Source organism: Hyla sarda, unplaced genomic scaffold (assembly GCF_029499605.1).
Source record: "Hyla sarda isolate aHylSar1 unplaced genomic scaffold, aHylSar1.hap1 scaffold_204, whole genome shotgun sequence".
Classification (NCBI taxonomy): Eukaryota; Metazoa; Chordata; class Amphibia; order Anura; family Hylidae; genus Hyla; species Hyla sarda.
In genome coordinates this window covers 345307-366668 of record NW_026608702.1, presented here as the reverse complement: position 1 = coordinate 366668, position 21362 = coordinate 345307, and the positions used below count along the sequence as shown (strand labels likewise).

Below are 21362 nucleotides of genomic sequence, written 5' to 3'. Positions count from 1 at the left end.
CCGCCGAAATCACTTTTAAACCCATTTCCACCTTTTTTTCCCTTCTCTTCCTCTTACTTTTTTTTCAAGTTTTTTTACGTTTTTCTCCTTTTCGCCTCTTTTCTGGGCGTATTATTCTTCTTTTTCTTCTTTTTTTTCGTCTAATGCATACCCCATCAGTGCAGCAATGCTTATTCAATACCGCCAGCAGATGGAGACACTGGGGGATAATTTTCTAAGGATTTATACTGATTTTTCCTGTCTGAATTTGTCGCACAGAAAGTTGCAGGCCAAATATGTGTGACATTTCTGCGACTTTAGCTTCTAGAGCATTTTTACAACATTATACATAGGTGCTGAATACATAAAAAGCGACTGTTCAGCGACAGACAAGTCGCATCGGCTGAAAGTAGGCCAGAATGTCAGTCCATGTTGGAGCAGGTTTAGATACAGTCTAAAGCATAGATCTCAAAGTCTGTGCACAGAATTTAGCAAGGGCCTCGCACCTTCTGATGCATCAGGTAGGTGCACTATAGCATAGCCTAACCCTCTGTACTTTGGTCTATATTGATGCGGGACATAGACAGCCAGCTGATGACCAATCCATTAGTGCAATGGATGGCTGGAAGCATTTGTCTTTGCCTTTGCAATACCACAGAAGCAATGCATGGTCAATGTACAGCAATGACACACCTGTGTGAACAGCCAGGAGACCCCCCCATGTTATGTTACATAGTTACATAGTTAGTACGGTCGAAAAAAGACATATGTCCATCAAGTTCAACCAGGGAATTAAGGGGTAGGGGTGTGGCGCGATATTGGGGAAGGGATGAGATTTTATATTTCTTCATAAGCATTAATCTTATTTTGTCAATTAGGAACATTCAGCACCCACCCGCTATCAAGGCAGCTGCCTATCATGTCATGCCCTACCTGCACAGGTGTGCTGGCTACTCAAATGATCCAATTAAGGAGGCCATTTAGTCAGCAGCAGCAGAAGTCCTGTGCCTGGACGCTCCAACAGCGGCCAGACACAAGCAGAAGCAGCAGAAGCAGCAGCAGCACCACCTTTTGTTTTTTGGCTGCAGCAGCAGCAGCAGCAGCAAGGCCCACAGGGCTGGCTAGCTGGCTAGCCAGCAAGCAGGTAGCAATGAAAGTAGGAATCTTTCTTTTTAACCCTGTAAGGGGGTGGTGCACTGTACCCGAAGATACTGCCATATCGGGTCAATGCATAGGGCGACGGAAGCAAGCTTCGAAATCGGCCCCCGTTCTCAAAAATCCATTTAATATATGGTCCCCAGATAGGGGACGTATCAGATATTAAACTGATAAGAACAGATACTACACTTGATCTTAGCCAAAAGGCCGAGAAGCGATAACCGTGAAAGGGGCGGGCCCAACAAGGTCCCCTTCATGGGCACTATCACTGCTTGCTGTCAGGGAGGCTGCCAGACAATTTTCCATGCACACTTTGGGCTGGGGGGCAGTCAACCACCAGTACACACAGCAGAACCTAAACCCATACCATTATTGCTAAGCAGCAAGACAGGGGCCCATTGCACTCCCACGGGGCCTTTTTAAATGCAATCCATAACCCGGATTTGCCAGGAACCCTTCTTACTCCTCCTACTTGCATGTGACACTGGGCTTAGGATCTGCATAGGAAACACACACACAAGCACACACCTACCTTTGTTGCCTGCAGATGCCTCCTTGGCTGTCCCCAAACGGTATCAAACCAACACCCACGGGAAGCTGTAAGCATAGAGGACATGCCTGCACCCCATTGGACTTACCTGTGTGGGTTAAATCCGGGTTATTTGACAACCTATGGCGGTGATGGTTCTGCTCAGGCAGAGCAGTGCTGATGCTCCTCATAAAGCTGTCGCTGCTGTGAAGGTTCTAGGTGACATCACAATCCCTATGGTTACATACACAACAAAGCTGGGTTGTTGTTGTTTACACTCTGCAAGGCCTGTGGAAGTGAGTGACATCATAGCACTGTAGTTCTGAGGGTTCTAGATGGATGCAACAATCTCCTGTTGCTTCTATGAAGGCCATAATAGACGACATCACCAAACAGCTCCATAGTCACATACACAGCAAAGGAGAGATGTTGTTTACACCTAGTGATGTCAGTGGTATTGAGTGACATCACAGCACAGTGCTAAGGCTCCTGGGCCTGGACACAGCAGCGGCTGCAATATCTCAACGGAGAATACGTTTATATATATGTGTGTGTGTGCGCGTATATATATATATATATATTTCTCCGCCGAAATCACTTTTAAACCCATTTCCACCTTTTTTTCCCTTCTCTTCCTCTTACTTTTTTTTCAAGTTTTTTTACGTTTTTCTCCTTTTCGCCTCTTTTCTGGGCGTATTATTCTTCTTTTTCTTCTTTTTTTTCGTCTAATGCATACCCCATCAGTGCAGCAATGCTTATTCAATACCGCCAGCAGATGGAGACACTGGGGGATAATTTTCTAAGGATTTATACTGATTTTTCCTGTCTGAATTTGTCGCACAGAAAGTTGCAGGCCAAATATGTGTGACATTTCTGCGACTTTAGCTTCTAGAGCATTTTTACAACATTATACATAGGTGCTGAATACATAAAAAGCGACTGTTCAGCGACAGACAAGTCGCATCGGCTGAAAGTAGGCCAGAATGTCAGTCCATGTTGGAGCAGGTTTAGATACAGTCTAAAGCATAGATCTCAAAGTCTGTGCACAGAATTTAGCAAGGGCCTCGCACCTTCTGATGCATCAGGTAGGTGCACTATAGCATAGCCTAACCCTCTGTACTTTGGTCTATATTGATGCGGGACATAGACAGCCAGCTGATGACCAATCCATTAGTGCAATGGATGGCTGGAAGCATTTGTCTTTGCCTTTGCAATACCACAGAAGCAATGCATGGTCAATGTACAGCAATGACACACCTGTGTGAACAGCCAGGAGACCCCCCCCCATGTTATGTTACATAGTTACATAGTTAGTACGGTCGAAAAAAGACATATGTCCATCAAGTTCAACCAGGGAATTAAGGGGTAGGGGTGTGGCGCGATATTGGGGAAGGGATGAGATTTTATATTTCTTCATAAGCATTAATCTTATTTTGTCAATTAGGAACATTCAGCACCCACCCGCTATCAAGGCAGCTGCCTATCATGTCATGCCCTACCTGCACAGGTGTGCTGGCTACTCAAATGATCCAATTAAGGAGGCCATTTAGTCAGCAGCAGCAGAAGTCCTGTGCCTGGACGCTCCAACAGCGGCCAGACACAAGCAGAAGCAGCAGAAGCAGCAGCAGCACCACCTTTTGTTTTTTGGCTGCAGCAGCAGCAGCAGCAGCAAGGCCCACAGGGCTGGCTAGCTGGCTAGCCAGCAAGCAGGTAGCAATGAAAGTAGGAATCTTTCTTTTTAACCCTGTAAGGGGGTGGTGCACTGTACCCGAAGATACTGCCATATCGGGTCAATGCATAGGGCGACGGAAGCAAGCTTCGAAATCGGCCCCCGTTCTCAAAAATCCATTTAATATATGGTCCCCAGATAGGGGACGTATCAGATATTAAACTGATAAGAACAGATACTACACTTGATCTTAGCCAAAAGGCCGAGAAGCGATAACCGTGAAAGGGGCGGGCCCAACAAGGTCCCCTTCATGGGCACTATCACTGCTTGCTGTCAGGGAGGCTGCCAGACAATTTTCCATGCACACTTTGGGCTGGGGGGCAGTCAACCACCAGTACACACAGCAGAACCTAAACCCATACCATTATTGCTAAGCAGCAAGACAGGGGCCCATTGCACTCCCACGGGGCCTTTTTAAATGCAATCCATAACCCGGATTTGCCAGGAACCCTTCTTACTCCTCCTACTTGCATGTGACACTGGGCTTAGGATCTGCATAGGAAACACACACACAAGCACACACCTACCTTTGTTGCCTGCAGATGCCTCCTTGGCTGTCCCCAAACGGTATCAAACCAACACCCACGGGAAGCTGTAAGCATAGAGGACATGCCTGCACCCCATTGGACTTACCTGTGTGGGTTAAATCCGGGTTATTTGACAACCTATGGCGGTGATGGTTCTGCTCAGGCAGAGCAGTGCTGATGCTCCTCATAAAGCTGTCGCTGCTGTGAAGGTTCTAGGTGACATCACAATCCCTATGGTTACATACACAACAAAGCTGGGTTGTTGTTGTTTACACTCTGCAAGGCCTGTGGAAGTGAGTGACATCATAGCACTGTAGTTCTGAGGGTTCTAGATGGATGCAACAATCTCCTGTTGCTTCTATGAAGGCCATAATAGACGACATCACCAAACAGCTCCATAGTCACATACACAGCAAAGGAGAGATGTTGTTTACACCTAGTGATGTCAGTGGTATTGAGTGACATCACAGCACAGTGCTAAGGCTCCTGGGCCTGGACACAGCAGCGGCTGCAATATCTCAACGGAGAATACGTTTATATATATGTGTGTGTGTGCGCGTATATATATATATATATATATATATATATATATATATATATATATATTTCTCCGCCGAAATCACTTTTAAACCCATTTCCACCTTTTTTTCCCTTCTCTTCCTCTTACTTTTTTTTCACGTTTTTTTACGTTTTTCTCCTTTTCGCCTCTTTTCTGGGCGTATTATTCTTCTTTTTCTTCTTTTTTTTCGTCTAATGCATACCCCATCAGTGCAGCAATGCTTATTCAATACCGCCAGCAGATGGAGACACTGGGGGATAATTTTCTAAGGATTTATACTGATTTTTCCTGTCTGAATTTGTCGCACAGAAAGTTGCAGGCCAAATATGTGTGACATTTCTGCGACTTTAGCTTCTAGAGCATTTTTACAACATTATACATAGGTGCTGAATACATAAAAAGCGACTGTTCAGCGACAGACAAGTCGCATCGGCTGAAAGTAGGCCAGAATGTCAGTCCATGTTGGAGCAGGTTTAGATACAGTCTAAAGCATAGATCTCAAAGTCTGTGCACAGAATTTAGCAAGGGCCTCGCACCTTCTGATGCATCAGGTAGGTGCACTATAGCATAGCCTAACCCTCTGTACTTTGGTCTATATTGATGCGGGACATAGACAGCCAGCTGATGACCAATCCATTAGTGCAATGGATGGCTGGAAGCATTTGTCTTTGCCTTTGCAATACCACAGAAGCAATGCATGGTCAATGTACAGCAATGACACACCTGTGTGAACAGCCAGGAGACCCCCCCATGTTATGTTACATAGTTACATAGTTAGTACGGTCGAAAAAAGACATATGTCCATCAAGTTCAACCAGGGAATTAAGGGGTAGGGGTGTGGCGCGATATTGGGGAAGGGATGAGATTTTATATTTCTTCATAAGCATTAATCTTATTTTGTCAATTAGGAACATTCAGCACCCACCCGCTATCAAGGCAGCTGCCTATCATGTCATGCCCTACCTGCACAGGTGTGCTGGCTACTCAAATGATCCAATTAAGGAGGCCATTTAGTCAGCAGCAGCAGAAGTCCTGTGCCTGGACGCTCCAACAGCGGCCAGACACAAGCAGAAGCAGCAGAAGCAGCAGCAGCACCACCTTTTGTTTTTTGGCTGCAGCAGCAGCAGCAGCAGCAAGGCCCACAGGGCTGGCTAGCTGGCTAGCCAGCAAGCAGGTAGCAATGAAAGTAGGAATCTTTCTTTTTAACCCTGTAAGGGGGTGGTGCACTGTACCCGAAGATACTGCCATATCGGGTCAATGCATAGGGCGACGGAAGCAAGCTTCGAAATCGGCCCCCGTTCTCAAAAATCCATTTAATATATGGTCCCCAGATAGGGGACGTATCAGATATTAAACTGATAAGAACAGATACTACACTTGATCTTAGCCAAAAGGCCGAGAAGCGATAACCGTGAAAGGGGCGGGCCCAACAAGGTCCCCTTCATGGGCACTATCACTGCTTGCTGTCAGGGAGGCTGCCAGACAATTTTCCATGCACACTCTGGGCTGGGGGGCAGTCAACCACCAGTACACACAGCAGAACCTAAACCCATACCATTATTGCTAAGCAGCAAGACAGGGGCCCATTGCACTCCCACGGGGCCTTTTTAAATGCAATCCATAACCCGGATTTGCCAGGAACCCTTCTTACTCCTCCTACTTGCATGTGACACTGGGCTTAGGATCTGCATAGGAAACACACACACAAGCACACACCTACCTTTGTTGCCTGCAGATGCCTCCTTGGCTGTCCCCAAACGGTATCAAACCAACACCCACGGGAAGCTGTAAGCATAGAGGACATGCCTGCACCCCATTGGACTTACCTGTGTGGGTTAAATCCGGGTTATTTGACAACCTATGGCGGTGATGGTTCTGCTCAGGCAGAGCAGTGCTGATGCTCCTCATAAAGCTGTCGCTGCTGTGAAGGTTCTAGGTGACATCACAATCCCTATGGTTACATACACAACAAAGCTGGGTTGTTGTTGTTTACACTCTGCAAGGCCTGTGGAAGTGAGTGACATCATAGCACTGTAGTTCTGAGGGTTCTAGATGGATGCAACAATCTCCTGTTGCTTCTATGAAGGCCATAATAGACGACATCACCAAACAGCTCCATAGTCACATACACAGCAAAGGAGAGATGTTGTTTACACCTAGTGATGTCAGTGGTATTGAGTGACATCACAGCACAGTGCTAAGGCTCCTGGGCCTGGACACAGCAGCGGCTGCAATATCTCAACGGAGAATACGTTTATATATATGTGTGTGTGTGCGCGTATATATATATATATATATATATATATATATATATATATTTCTCCGCCGAAATCACTTTTAAACCCATTTCCACCTTTTTTTCCCTTCTCTTCCTCTTACTTTTTTTTCAAGTTTTTTTACGTTTTTCTCCTTTTCGCCTCTTTTCTGGGCGTATTATTCTTCTTTTTCTTCTTTTTTTTCGTCTAATGCATACCCCATCAGTGCAGCAATGCTTATTCAATACCGCCAGCAGATGGAGACACTGGGGGATAATTTTCTAAGGATTTATACTGATTTTTCCTGTCTGAATTTGTCGCACAGAAAGTTGCAGGCCAAATATGTGTGACATTTCTGCGACTTTAGCTTCTAGAGCATTTTTACAACATTATACATAGGTGCTGAATACATAAAAAGCGACTGTTCAGCGACAGACAAGTCGCATCGGCTGAAAGTAGGCCAGAATGTCAGTCCATGTTGGAGCAGGTTTAGATACAGTCTAAAGCATAGATCTCAAAGTCTGTGCACAGAATTTAGCAAGGGCCTCGCACCTTCTGATGCATCAGGTAGGTGCACTATAGCATAGCCTAACCCTCTGTACTTTGGTCTATATTGATGCGGGACATAGACAGCCAGCTGATGACCAATCCATTAGTGCAATGGATGGCTGGAAGCATTTGTCTTTGCCTTTGCAATACCACAGAAGCAATGCATGGTCAATGTACAGCAATGACACACCTGTGTGAACAGCCAGGAGACCCCCCCATGTTATGTTACATAGTTACATAGTTAGTACGGTCGAAAAAAGACATATGTCCATCAAGTTCAACCAGGGAATTAAGGGGTAGGGGTGTGGCGCGATATTGGGGAAGGGATGAGATTTTATATTTCTTCATAAGCATTAATCTTATTTTGTCAATTAGGAACATTCAGCACCCACCCGCTATCAAGGCAGCTGCCTATCATGTCATGCCCTACCTGCACAGGTGTGCTGGCTACTCAAATGATCCAATTAAGGAGGCCATTTAGTCAGCAGCAGCAGAAGTCCTGTGCCTGGACGCTCCAACAGCGGCCAGACACAAGCAGAAGCAGCAGAAGCAGCAGCAGCACCACCTTTTGTTTTTTGGCTGCAGCAGCAGCAGCAGCAGCAAGGCCCACAGGGCTGGCTAGCTGGCTAGCCAGCAAGCAGGTAGCAATGAAAGTAGGAATCTTTCTTTTTAACCCTGTAAGGGGGTGGTGCACTGTACCCGAAGATACTGCCATATCGGGTCAATGCATAGGGCGACGGAAGCAAGCTTCGAAATCGGCCCCCGTTCTCAAAAATCCATTTAATATATGGTCCCCAGATAGGGGACGTATCAGATATTAAACTGATAAGAACAGATACTACACTTGATCTTAGCCAAAAGGCCGAGAAGCGATAACCGTGAAAGGGGCGGGCCCAACAAGGTCCCCTTCATGGGCACTATCACTGCTTGCTGTCAGGGAGGCTGCCAGACAATTTTCCATGCACACTCTGGGCTGGGGGGCAGTCAACCACCAGTACACACAGCAGAACCTAAACCCATACCATTATTGCTAAGCAGCAAGACAGGGGCCCATTGCACTCCCACGGGGCCTTTTTAAATGCAATCCATAACCCGGATTTGCCAGGAACCCTTCTTACTCCTCCTACTTGCATGTGACACTGGGCTTAGGATCTGCATAGGAAACACACACACAAGCACACACCTACCTTTGTTGCCTGCAGATGCCTCCTTGGCTGTCCCCAAACGGTATCAATCCAACACCCACGGGAAGCTGTAAGCATAGAGGACATGCCTGCACCCCATTGGACTTACCTGTGTGGGTTAAATCCGGGTTATTTGACAACCTATGGCGGTGATGGTTCTGCTCAGGCAGAGCAGTGCTGATGCTCCTCATAAAGCTGTCGCTGCTGTGAAGGTTCTAGGTGACATCACAATCCCTATGGTTACATACACAACAAAGCTGGGTTGTTGTTGTTTACACTCTGCAAGGCCTGTGGAAGTGAGTGACATCATAGCACTGTAGTTCTGAGGGTTCTAGATGGATGCAACAATCTCCTGTTGCTTCTATGAAGGCCATAATAGACGACATCACCAAACAGCTCCATAGTCACATACACAGCAAAGGAGAGATGTTGTTTACACCTAGTGATGTCAGTGGTATTGAGTGACATCACAGCACAGTGCTAAGGCTCCTGGGCCTGGACACAGCAGCGGCTGCAATATCTCAACGGAGAATACGTTTATATATATGTGTGTGTGTGCGCGTATATATATATATAAATATATATATATATATATATATATATATATATATATATATATATTTCTCCGCCGAAATCACTTTTAAACCCATTTCCACCTTTTTTTCCCTTCTCTTCCTCTTACTTTTTTTTCACGTTTTTTTACGTTTTTCTCCTTTTCGCCTCTTTTCTGGGCGTATTATTCTTCTTTTTCTTCTTTTTTTTCGTCTAATGCATACCCCATCAGTGCAGCAATGCTTATTCAATACCGCCAGCAGATGGAGACACTGGGGGATAATTTTCTAAGGATTTATACTGATTTTTCCTGTCTGAATTTGTCGCACAGAAAGTTGCAGGCCAAATATGTGTGACATTTCTGCGACTTTAGCTTCTAGAGCATTTTTACAACATTATACATAGGTGCTGAATACATAAAAAGCGACTGTTCAGCGACAGACAAGTCGCATCGGCTGAAAGTAGGCCAGAATGTCAGTCCATGTTGGAGCAGGTTTAGATACAGTCTAAAGCATAGATCTCAAAGTCTGTGCACAGAATTTAGCAAGGGCCTCGCACCTTCTGATGCATCAGGTAGGTGCACTATAGCATAGCCTAACCCTCTGTACTTTGGTCTATATTGATGCGGGACATAGACAGCCAGCTGATGACCAATCCATTAGTGCAATGGATGGCTGGAAGCATTTGTCTTTGCCTTTGCAATACCACAGAAGCAATGCATGGTCAATGTACAGCAATGACACACCTGTGTGAACAGCCAGGAGACCCCCCCATGTTATGTTACATAGTTACATAGTTAGTACGGTCGAAAAAAGACATATGTCCATCAAGTTCAACCAGGGAATTAAGGGGTAGGGGTGTGGCGCGATATTGGGGAAGGGATGAGATTTTATATTTCTTCATAAGCATTAATCTTATTTTGTCAATTAGGAACATTCAGCACCCACCCGCTATCAAGGCAGCTGCCTATCATGTCATGCCCTACCTGCACAGGTGTGCTGGCTACTCAAATGATCCAATTAAGGAGGCCATTTAGTCAGCAGCAGCAGAAGTCCTGTGCCTGGACGCTCCAACAGCGGCCAGACACAAGCAGAAGCAGCAGAAGCAGCAGCAGCACCACCTTTTGTTTTTTGGCTGCAGCAGCAGCAGCAGCAGCAAGGCCCACAGGGCTGGCTAGCTGGCTAGCCAGCAAGCAGGTAGCAATGAAAGTAGGAATCTTTCTTTTTAACCCTGTAAGGGGGTGGTGCACTGTACCCGAAGATACTGCCATATCGGGTCAATGCATAGGGCGACGGAAGCAAGCTTCGAAATCGGCCCCCGTTCTCAAAAATCCATTTAATATATGGTCCCCAGATAGGGGACGTATCAGATATTAAACTGATAAGAACAGATTTTTTTTTTTTTTTTTTTTTTTTTTTATCTAAAGCCGAGGAACGTGCTTTCGATTCACCCAAAGTGCAAGAAAAAGTGCAAACGTGTTACACTAAAAAAACGTGCACAAAGGATGCGGTCTATCGCAAGCCCTTCTCCGATAGGAGAGAGGCCCCCCAACAAACCTTACCCTTCGCCTCCGGACCAAAAGGTACCTGCGAGGTTCCAGGTTCGATGTCCCTTTTCGCCGAAGCTACTAGGGGACCACAAATGCTCCCGGCATCCCCCTTGGCGTTAGCCAAGGTATCTGCCCGCAGAGCCGATTACGGTAGGTACCCTGCCAAAACAGGAGTACCCGGGGTGTTTGCAGGGAGGTGCGGAACCTAATGGCCACACACACCTCCCCTAGACCGCCAGGAGGGACACCCAGAAGGGCTACCGCATCCTGACAAATCCTGTGAACACACAACACGCAAAAAGTGACACAGTGAGACAAAAAAGAAATAAATAAGTGAATGTGTGCAGATATACTGCCCGGACATCCGGCCGGATCTATAAAAATTTCTCTGATCCTAGCCAGAAGGCCGGGAATCAAGAGGTGAGTGCCACAAGGTGAAGAGATTATGGTGCCCGTGCTTCAACTCAGTGAGTCTATTCTCCCAGTGAGTTTCGGCACCTCGGGGTCACCACTCCCCGAGGCACAAAAGTACCTCGGCTCTAGACCCTCTCAGCCTCATGGCGAGACCCGGAGGGAACAGGTCACATCGGGGCAGCCGTCGAGCTGATTCCTCAGAACCAGCCCCGGAAAGCCCTGGTACACCTGCATCCTCCATGCAGCACCCATCCCCACCAGCATGAAAACTGATAAGAACAGATACTACACTTGATCTTAGCCAAAAGGCCGAGAAGCGATAACCGTGAAAGGGGCGGGCCCAACAAGGTCCCCTTCATGGGCACTATCACTGCTTGCTGTCAGGGAGGCTGCCAGACAATTTTCCATGCACACTCTGGGCTGGGGGGCAGTCAACCACCAGTACACACAGCAGAACCTAAACCCATACCATTATTGCTAAGCAGCAAGACAGGGGCCCATTGCACTCCCACGGGGCCTTTTTAAATGCAATCCATAACCCGGATTTGCCAGGAACCCTTCTTACTCCTCCTACTTGCATGTGACACTGGGCTTAGGATCTGCATAGGAAACACACACACAAGCACACACCTACCTTTGTTGCCTGCAGATGCCTCCTTGGCTGTCCCCAAACGGTATCAAACCAACACCCACGGGAAGCTGTAAGCATAGAGGACATGCCTGCACCCCATTGGACTTACCTGTGTGGGTTAAATCCGGGTTATTTGACAACCTATGGCGGTGATGGTTCTGCTCAGGCAGAGCAGTGCTGATGCTCCTCATAAAGCTGTCGCTGCTGTGAAGGTTCTAGGTGACATCACAATCCCTATGGTTACATACACAACAAAGCTGGGTTGTTGTTGTTTACACTCTGCAAGGCCTGTGGAAGTGAGTGACATCATAGCACTGTAGTTCTGAGGGTTCTAGATGGATGCAACAATCTCCTGTTGCTTCTATGAAGGCCATAATAGACGACATCACCAAACAGCTCCATAGTCACATACACAGCAAAGGAGAGATGTTGTTTACACCTAGTGATGTCAGTGGTATTGAGTGACATCACAGCACAGTGCTAAGGCTCCTGGGCCTGGACACAGCAGCGGCTGCAATATCTCAACGGAGAATACGTTTATATATATGTGTGTGTGTGCGCGTATATATATATATATATATATATATATATATATATATATATATTTCTCCGCCGAAATCACTTTTAAACCCATTTCCACCTTTTTTTCCCTTCTCTTCCTCTTACTTTTTTTTCACGTTTTTTTACGTTTTTCTCCTTTTCGCCTCTTTTCTGGGCGTATTATTCTTCTTTTTCTTCTTTTTTTTCGTCTAATGCATACCCCATCAGTGCAGCAATGCTTATTCAATACCGCCAGCAGATGGAGACACTGGGGGATAATTTTCTAAGGATTTATACTGATTTTTCCTGTCTGAATTTGTCGCACAGAAAGTTGCAGGCCAAATATGTGTGACATTTCTGCGACTTTAGCTTCTAGAGCATTTTTACAACATTATACATAGGTGCTGAATACATAAAAAGCGACTGTTCAGCGACAGACAAGTCGCATCGGCTGAAAGTAGGCCAGAATGTCAGTCCATGTTGGAGCAGGTTTAGATACAGTCTAAAGCATAGATCTCAAAGTCTGTGCACAGAATTTAGCAAGGGCCTCGCACCTTCTGATGCATCAGGTAGGTGCACTATAGCATAGCCTAACCCTCTGTACTTTGGTCTATATTGATGCGGGACATAGACAGCCAGCTGATGACCAATCCATTAGTGCAATGGATGGCTGGAAGCATTTGTCTTTGCCTTTGCAATACCACAGAAGCAATGCATGGTCAATGTACAGCAATGACACACCTGTGTGAACAGCCAGGAGACCCCCCCATGTTATGTTACATAGTTACATAGTTAGTACGGTCGAAAAAAGACATATGTCCATCAAGTTCAACCAGGGAATTAAGGGGTAGGGGTGTGGCGCGATATTGGGGAAGGGATGAGATTTTATATTTCTTCATAAGCATTAATCTTATTTTGTCAATTAGGAACATTCAGCACCCACCCGCTATCAAGGCAGCTGCCTATCATGTCATGCCCTACCTGCACAGGTGTGCTGGCTACTCAAATGATCCAATTAAGGAGGCCATTTAGTCAGCAGCAGCAGAAGTCCTGTGCCTGGACGCTCCAACAGCGGCCAGACACAAGCAGAAGCAGCAGAAGCAGCAGCAGCACCACCTTTTGTTTTTTGGCTGCAGCAGCAGCAGCAGCAGCAGCAAGGCCCACAGGGCTGGCTAGCTGGCTAGCCAGCAAGCAGGTAGCAATGAAAGTAGGAATCTTTCTTTTTAACCCTGTAAGGGGGTGGTGCACTGTACCCGAAGATACTGCCATATCGGGTCAATGCATAGGGCGACGGAAGCAAGCTTCGAAATCGGCCCCCGTTCTCAAAAATCCATTTAATATATGGTCCCCAGATAGGGGACGTATCAGATATTAAACTGATAAGAACAGATACTACACTTGATCTTAGCCAAAAGGCCGAGAAGCGATAACCGTGAAAGGGGCGGGCCCAACAAGGTCCCCTTCATGGGCACTATCACTGCTTGCTGTCAGGGAGGCTGCCAGACAATTTTCCATGCACACTCTGGGCTGGGGGGCAGTCAACCACCAGTACACACAGCAGAACCTAAACCCATACCATTATTGCTAAGCAGCAAGACAGGGGCCCATTGCACTCCCACGGGGCCTTTTTAAATGCAATCCATAACCCGGATTTGCCAGGAACCCTTCTTACTCCTCCTACTTGCATGTGACACTGGGCTTAGGATCTGCATAGGAAACACACACACAAGCACACACCTACCTTTGTTGCCTGCAGATGCCTCCTTGGCTGTCCCCAAACGGTATCAAACCAACACCCACGGGAAGCTGTAAGCATAGAGGACATGCCTGCACCCCATTGGACTTACCTGTGTGGGTTAAATCCGGGTTATTTGACAACCTATGGCGGTGATGGTTCTGCTCAGGCAGAGCAGTGCTGATGCTCCTCATAAAGCTGTCGCTGCTGTGAAGGTTCTAGGTGACATCACAATCCCTATGGTTACATACACAACAAAGCTGGGTTGTTGTTGTTTACACTCTGCAAGGCCTGTGGAAGTGAGTGACATCATAGCACTGTAGTTCTGAGGGTTCTAGATGGATGCAACAATCTCCTGTTGCTTCTATGAAGGCCATAATAGACGACATCACCAAACAGCTCCATAGTCACATACACAGCAAAGGAGAGATGTTGTTTACACCTAGTGATGTCAGTGGTATTGAGTGACATCACAGCACAGTGCTAAGGCTCCTGGGCCTGGACACAGCAGCGGCTGCAATATCTCAACGGAGAATACGTTTATATATATGTGTGTGTGTGCGCGTATATATATATATATATATATATATATATATATATATATATATATTTCTCCGCCGAAATCACTTTTAAACCCATTTCCACCTTTTTTTCCCTTCTCTTCCTCTTACTTTTTTTTCACGTTTTTTTACGTTTTTCTCCTTTTCGCCTCTTTTCTGGGCGTATTCTTCTTCTTTTTCTTCTTTTTTTTCGTCTAATGCATACCCCATCAGTGCAGCAATGCTTATTCAATACCGCCAGCAGATGGAGACACTGGGGGATAATTTTCTAAGGATTTATACTGATTTTTCCTGTCTGAATTTGTCGCACAGAAAGTTGCAGGCCAAATATGTGTGACATTTCTGCGACTTTAGCTTCTAGAGCATTTTTACAACATTATACATAGGTGCTGAATACATAAAAAGCGACTGTTCAGCGACAGACAAGTCGCATCGGCTGAAAGTAGGCCAGAATGTCAGTCCATGTTGGAGCAGGTTTAGATACAGTCTAAAGCATAGATCTCAAAGTCTGTGCACAGAATTTAGCAAGGGCCTCGCACCTTCTGATGCATCAGGTAGGTGCACTATAGCATAGCCTAACCCTCTGTACTTTGGTCTATATTGATGCGGGACATAGACAGCCAGCTGATGACCAATCCATTAGTGCAATGGATGGCTGGAAGCATTTGTCTTTGCCTTTGCAATACCACAGAAGCAATGCATGGTCAATGTACAGCAATGACACACCTGTGTGAACAGCCAGGAGACCCCCCCATGTTATGTTACATAGTTACATAGTTAGTACGGTCGAAAAAAGACATATGTCCATCAAGTTCAACCAGGGAATTAAGGGGTAGGGGTGTGGCGCGATATTGGGGAAGGGATGAGATTTTATATTTCTTCATAAGCATTAATCTTATTTTGTCAATTAGGAACATTCAGCACCCACCCGCTATCAAGGCAGCTGCCTATCATGTCATGCCCTACCTGCACAGGTGTGCTGGCTACTCAAATGATCCAATTAAGGAGGCCATTTAGTCAGCAGCAGCAGAAGTCCTGTGCCTGGACGCTCCAACAGCGGCCAGACACAAGCAGAAGCAGCAGAAGCAGCAGCAGCACCACCTTTTGTTTTTTGGCTGCAGCAGCAGCAGCAGCAGCAAGGCCCACAGGGCTGGCTAGCTGGCTAGCCAGCAAGCAGGTAGCAATGAAAGTAGGAATCTTTCTTTTTAACCCTGTAAGGGGGTGGTGCACTGTACCCGAAGATACTGCCATATCGGGTCAATGCATAGGGCGACGGAAGCAAGCTTCGAAATCGGCCCCCGTTCTCAAAAATCCATTTAATATATGGTCCCCAGATAGGGGACGTATCAGATATTAAACTGATAAGAACAGATACTACACTTGATCTTAGCCAAAAGGCCGAGAAGCGATAACCGTGAAAGGGGCGGGCCCAACAAGGTCCCCTTCATGGGCACTATCACTGCTTGCTGTCAGGGAGGCTGCCAGACAATTTTCCATGCACACTCTGGGCTGGGGGGCAGTCAACCACCAGTACACACAGCAGAACCTAAACCCATACCATTATTGCTAAGCAGCAAGACAGGGGCCCATTGCACTCCCACGGGGCCTTTTTAAATGCAATCCATAACCCGGATTTGCCAGGAACCCTTCTTACTCCTCCTACTTGCATGTGACACTGGGCTTAGGATCTGCATAGGAAACACACACACAAGCACACACCTACCTTTGTTGCCTGCAGATGCCTCCTTGGCTGTCCCCAAACGGTATCAAACCAACACCCACGGGAAGCTGTAAGCATAGAGGACATGCCTGCACCCCATTGGACTTACCTGTGTGGGTTAAATCCGGGTTATTTGACAACCTATGGCGGTGATGGTTCTGCTCAGGCAGAGCAGTGCTGATGCTCCTCATAAAGCTGTCGCTGCTGTGAAGGTTCTAGGTGACATCACAATCCCTATGGTTACATACACAACAAAGCTGGGTTGTTGTTGTTTACACTCTGCAAGGCCTGTGGAAGTGAGTGACATCATAGCACTGTAGTTCTGAGGGTTCTAGATGGATGCAACAATCTCCTGTTGCTTCTATGAAGGCCATAATAGACGACATCACCAAACAGCTCCATAGTCACATACACAGCAAAGGAGAGATGTTGTTTACACCTAGTGATGTCAGTGGTATTGAGTGACATCACAGCACAGTGCTAAGGCTCCTGGGCCTGGACACAGCAGCGGCTGCAATATCTCAACGGAGAATACGTTTATATATATGTGTGTGTGTGCGCGTATATATATATATATATATATATATATATATATATATATTTCTCCGCCGAAATCACTTTTAAACCCATTTCCACCTTTTTTTCCCTTCTCTTCCTCTTACTTTTTTTTCAAGTTTTTTTACGTTTTTCTCCTTTTCGCCTCTTTTCTGGGCGTATTATTCTTCTTTTTCTTCTTTTTTTTTCGTCTAATGCATACCCCATCAGTGCAGCAATGCTTATTCAATACCGCCAGCAGATGGAGACACTGGGGGATAATTTTCTAAGGATTTATACTGATTTTTCCTGTCTGAATTTGTCGCACAGAAAGTTGCAGGCCAAATATGTGTGACATTTCTGCGACTTTAGCTTCTAGAGCATTTTTACAACATTATACATAGGTGCTGAATACATAAAAAGCGACTGTTCAGCGACAGACAAGTCGCATCGGCTGAAAGTAGGCCAGAATGTCAGTCCATGTTGGAGCAGGTTTAGATACAGTCTAAAGCATAGATCTCAAAGTCTGTGCACAGAATTTAGCAAGGGCCTCGCACCTTCTGATGCATCAGGTAGGTGCACTATAGCATAGCCTAACCCTCTGTACTTTGGTCTATATTGATGCGGGACATAGACAGCCAGCTGATGACCAATCCATTAGTGCAATGGATGGCTGGAAGCATTTGTCTTTGCCTTTGCAATACCACAGAAGCAATGCATGGTCAATGTACAGCAATGACACACCTGTGTGAACAGCCAGGAGACCCCCCCATGTTATGTTACATAGTTACATAGTTAGTACGGTCGAAAAAAGACATATGTCCATCAAGTTCAACCAGGGAATTAAGGGGTAGGGGTGTGGCGCGATATTGGGGAAGGGATGAGATTTTATATTTCTTCATAAGCATTAATCTTATTTTGTCAATTAGGAACATTCAGCACCCACCCGCTATCAAGGCAGCTGCCTATCATGTCATGCCCTACCTGCACAGGTGTGCTGGCTACTCAAATGATCCAATTAAGGAGGCCATTTAGTCAGCAGCAGCAGAAGTCCTGTGCCTGGACGCTCCAACAGCGGCCAGACACAAGCAGAAGCAGCAGAAGCAGCAGCAGCACCACCTTTTGTTTTTTGGCTGCAGCAGCAGCAGCAGCAGCAAGGCCCACAGGGCTGGCTAGCTGGCTAGCCAGCAAGCAGGTAGCAATGAAAGTAGGAATCTTTCTTTTTAACCCTGTAAGGGGGTGGTGCACTGTACCCGAAGATACTGCCATATCGGGTCAATGCATAGGGCGACGGAAGCAAGCTTCGAAATCGGCCCCCGTTCTCAAAAATCCATTTAATATATGGTCCCCAGATAGGGGACGTATCAGATATTAAACTGATAAGAACAGATACTACACTTGATCTTAGCCAAAAGGCCGAGAAGCGATAACCGTGAAAGGGGCGGGCCCAACAAGGTCCCCTTCATGGGCACTATCACTGCTTGCTGTCAGGGAGGCTGCCAGACAATTTTCCATGCACACTCTGGGCTGGGGGGCAGTCAACCACCAGTACACACAGCAGAACCTAAACCCATACCATTATTGCTAAGCAGCAAGACAGGGGCCCATTGCACTCCCACGGGGCCTTTTTAAATGCAATCCATAACCCGGATTTGCCAGGAACCCTTCTTACTCCTCCTACTTGCATGTGACACTGGGCTTAGGATCTGCATAGGAAACACACACACAAGCACACACCTACCTTTGTTGCCTGCAGATGCCTCCTTGGCTGTCCCCAAACGGTATCAAACCAACACCCACGGGAAGCTGTAAGCATAGAGGACATGCCTGCACCCCATTGGACTTACCTGTGTGGGTTAAATCCGGGTTATTTGACAACCTATGGCGGTGATGGTTCTGCTCAGGCAGAGCAGTGCTGATGCTCCTCATAAAGCTGTCGCTGCTGTGAAGGTTCTAGGTGACATCACAATCCCTATGGTTACATACACAACAAAGCTGGGTTGTTGTTGTTTACACTCTGCAAGGCCTGTGGAAGTGAGTGACATCATAGCACTGTAGTTCTGAGGGTTCTAGATGGATGCAACAATCTCCTGTTGCTTCTATGAAGGCCATAATAGACAACATCACCAAACAGCTCCATAGTCACATACACAGCAAAGGAGAGATGTTGTTTACACCTAGTGATGTCAGTGGTATTGAGTGACATCACAGCACAGTGCTAAGGCTCCTGGGCCTGGACACAGCAGCGGCTGCAATATCTCAACGGAGAATACGTTTATATATATGTGTGTGTGTGCGCGTATATATATATATATATATATATATATATATATATATATATATATATATTTCTCCGCCGAAATCACTTTTAAACCCATTTCCACCTTTTTTTCCCTTCTCTTCCTCTTACTTTTTTTTCACGTTTTTTTACGTTTTTCTCCTTTTCGCCTCTTTTCTGGGCGTATTCTTCTTCTTTTTCTTCTTTTTTTTCGTCTAATGCATACCCCATCAGTGCAGCAATGCTTATTCAATACCGCCAGCAGATGGAGACACTGGGGGATAATTTTCTAAGGATTTATACTGATTTTTCCTGTCTGAATTTGTCGCACAGAAAGTTGCAGGCCAAATATGTGTGACATTTCTGCGACTTTAGCTTCTAGAGCATTTTTACAACATTATACATAGGTGCTGAATACATAAAAAGCGACTGTTCAGCGACAGACAAGTCGCATCGGCTGAAAGTAGGCCAGAATGTCAGTCCATGTTGGAGCAGGTTTAGATACAGTCTAAAGCATAGATCTCAAAGTCTGTGCACAGAATTTAGCAAGGGCCTCGCACCTTCTGATGCATCAGGTAGGTGCACTATAGCATAGCCTAACCCTCTGTACTTTGGTCTATATTGATGCGGGACATAGACAGCCAGCTGATGACCAATCCATTAGTGCAATGGATGGCTGGAAGCATTTGTATTTGCCTTTGCAATACCACAGAAGCAATGCATGGTCAATGTACAGCAATGACACACCTGTGTGAACAGCCAGGAGACCCCCCCATGTTATGTTACATAGTTACATAGTTAGTACGGTCGAAAAAAGACATATGTCCATCAAGTTCAACCAGGGAATTAAGGGGTAGGGGTGTGGCGCGATATTGGGGAAGGGATGAGATTTTATATTTCTTCATAAGCATTAATCTTATTTTGTCAATTAGGAACATTCAGCACCCACCCGCTATCAAGGCAGCTGCCTATCATGTCATGCCCTACCTGCACAGGTGTGCTGGCTACTCAAATGATCCAATTAAGGAGGCCATTTAGTCAGCAGCAGCAGAAGTCCTGTGCCTGGACGCTCCAACAGCGGCCAGACACAAGCAGAAGCAGCAGAAGCAGCAGCAGCACCACCTTTTGTTTTTTGGCTGCAGCAGCAGCAGCAGCAGCAGCAAGGCCCACAGGGCTGGCTAGCTGGCTAGCCAGCAAGCAGGTAGCAATGAAAGTAGGAATCTTTCTTTTTAACCCTGTAAGGGGGTGGTGCACTGTACCCGAAGATACTGCCATATCGGGTCAATGCATAGGGCGACGGAAGCAAGCTTCGAAATCGGCCCCCGTTCTCAAAAATCCATTTAATATATGGTCCCCAGATAGGGGACGTATCAGATATTAAACTGATAAGAACAGATACTACACTTGATCTTAGCCAAAAGGCCGAGAAGCGATAACCGTGAAAGGGGCGGGCCCAACAAGGTCCCCTTCATGGGCACTATCACTGCTTGCTGTCAGGGAGGCTGCCAGACAATTTTCCATGCACACTCTGGGCTGGGGGGCAGTCAACCACCAGTACACACAGCAGAACCTAAACCCATACCATTATTGCTAAGCAGCAAGACAGGGGCCCATTGCACTCCCACGGGGCCTTTTTAAATGCAATCCATAACCCGGATTTGCCAGGAACCCTTCTTACTCCTCCTACTTGCATGTGACACTGGGCTTAGGATCTGCATAGGAAACACACACACAAGCACACACCTACCTTTGTTGCCTGCAGATGCCTCCTTGGCTGTCCCCAAACGGTATCAAACCAACACCCACGGGAAGCTGTAAGCATAGAGGACATGCCTGCACCCCATTGGACTTACCTGTGTGGGTTAAATCCGGGTTATTTGACAACCTATGGCGGTGATGGTTCTGCTCAGGCAGAGCAGTGCTGATGCTCCTCATAAAGCTGTCGCTGCTGTGAAGGTTCTAGGTGACATCACAATCCCTATGGTTACATACACAACAAAGCTGGGTTGTTGTTGTTTACACTCTGCAAGGCCTGTGGAAGTGAGTGACATCATAGCACTGTAGTTCTGAGGGTTCTAGATGGATGCAACAATCTCCTGTTGCTTCTATGAAGGCCGTAATAGACGACATCACCAAACAGCTCCATAGTCACATACACAGCAAAGGAGAGATGTTGTTTACACCTAGTGATGTCAGTGGTATTGAGTGACATCACAGCACAGTGCTAAGGCTCCTGGGCCTGGACACAGCAGCGGCTGCAATATCTCAACGGAGAATACGTTTATATATATGTGTGTGTGTGCGCGTATATATATATATATATATATATATATATATATATATATATATATATATTTCTCCGCCGAAATCACTTTTAAAC

At 46.3% G+C, this 21362-nt stretch overlaps 9 non-coding genes and 1 pseudogene across 9 annotated transcripts; all 10 read right to left on the bottom strand.

The window, feature by feature from the left end:
* Positions 1 to 1165: 1165 nt before the first annotated feature.
* Positions 1166 to 1356, bottom strand: LOC130317938 (U2 spliceosomal RNA). The gene has a single exon (XR_008864939.1). It is a non-coding gene; the product is annotated as a U2 spliceosomal RNA (small nuclear RNA).
* Positions 1357 to 3418: 2062 nt separating this feature from the next.
* On the bottom strand, positions 3419 to 3609 carry LOC130317937 (U2 spliceosomal RNA). The gene has a single exon (XR_008864938.1). It is a non-coding gene; the product is annotated as a U2 spliceosomal RNA (small nuclear RNA).
* Positions 3610 to 5697: 2088 nt separating this feature from the next.
* On the bottom strand, positions 5698 to 5888 carry LOC130317936 (U2 spliceosomal RNA). Its single transcript, XR_008864937.1, has one exon. It is a non-coding gene; the product is annotated as a U2 spliceosomal RNA (small nuclear RNA).
* Positions 5889 to 7968: 2080 nt separating this feature from the next.
* On the bottom strand, positions 7969 to 8159 carry LOC130317935 (U2 spliceosomal RNA). The gene has a single exon (XR_008864936.1). It is a non-coding gene; the product is annotated as a U2 spliceosomal RNA (small nuclear RNA).
* Positions 8160 to 10259: 2100 nt separating this feature from the next.
* On the bottom strand, positions 10260 to 10452 carry LOC130318010 (U2 spliceosomal RNA). The gene has a single exon (XR_008864997.1). It is a non-coding gene; the product is annotated as a U2 spliceosomal RNA (small nuclear RNA).
* A 693-nt stretch (positions 10453 to 11145) lies between these two features.
* LOC130318016 (U2 spliceosomal RNA) lies at positions 11146 to 11305 on the bottom strand (annotated as a pseudogene).
* A 2087-nt stretch (positions 11306 to 13392) lies between these two features.
* LOC130317934 (U2 spliceosomal RNA) lies at positions 13393 to 13583 on the bottom strand. Its single transcript, XR_008864935.1, has one exon. It is a non-coding gene; the product is annotated as a U2 spliceosomal RNA (small nuclear RNA).
* A 2086-nt stretch (positions 13584 to 15669) lies between these two features.
* Positions 15670 to 15860, bottom strand: LOC130317933 (U2 spliceosomal RNA). Its single transcript, XR_008864934.1, has one exon. It is a non-coding gene; the product is annotated as a U2 spliceosomal RNA (small nuclear RNA).
* Positions 15861 to 17941: 2081 nt separating this feature from the next.
* Positions 17942 to 18132, bottom strand: LOC130317932 (U2 spliceosomal RNA). The gene has a single exon (XR_008864933.1). It is a non-coding gene; the product is annotated as a U2 spliceosomal RNA (small nuclear RNA).
* Positions 18133 to 20225: 2093 nt separating this feature from the next.
* On the bottom strand, positions 20226 to 20416 carry LOC130317931 (U2 spliceosomal RNA). Its single transcript, XR_008864932.1, has one exon. It is a non-coding gene; the product is annotated as a U2 spliceosomal RNA (small nuclear RNA).
* Between the last annotated feature and the right edge of the window lie 946 nt (positions 20417 to 21362).